Genomic DNA, 510 nt, shown 5'->3' with positions numbered 1-510 from the left:
ACGCTAGTAAGCATGGGTTGGGTGCAGTGTTAGCACAAGTGCAAAACCAGCAAGAGCGTGTAATAGCTTATGCCAGCCGCAGCCTACACCCCACAGAACAGAATGATGCCAATTACAGTTCGTTCAAATTGGAACTTCTTGCCCTGAAATGGGCTGTGGCAGAAAAGTTTAAAGACTATTTGATGGGTGCAAAATTTACAGTGTACACAGACAATAACCCTGTCGCCCACATACAGACAGCCCAGTTGGGGGCTGTGGAACAACGCTGGGTTGCCCAGTTGGCATCATTCACATATGATGTCAAATATCGTCCAGGTAAGAACAATGCCAATGCAGATGCCTTATCTCGCTTCCCAGTAACCTCAGCAGCAGTGGAGCTCACACCAGCAGCAGGGCCTGAGGAGTGGGCCGACAATGAGTGGCGGGATGCCCAAGCCCAAGACGCAGATATCCAAATGGTGGCGAGGTGTGTGGAGCAGCAAAAAGTACCGTCAGTGGCAGAACGCTGCA

Source organism: Seriola lalandi, unplaced genomic scaffold, assembly GCF_002814215.2.
Source record: "Seriola lalandi dorsalis isolate HSWRI2012SDOR001 ecotype SW California unplaced genomic scaffold, Sedor1 jcf7180002055006, whole genome shotgun sequence".
NCBI classification, from domain to species: Eukaryota; Metazoa; Chordata; class Actinopteri; order Carangiformes; family Carangidae; genus Seriola; species Seriola lalandi.
This window is presented reverse-complemented; position numbering follows the sequence as displayed.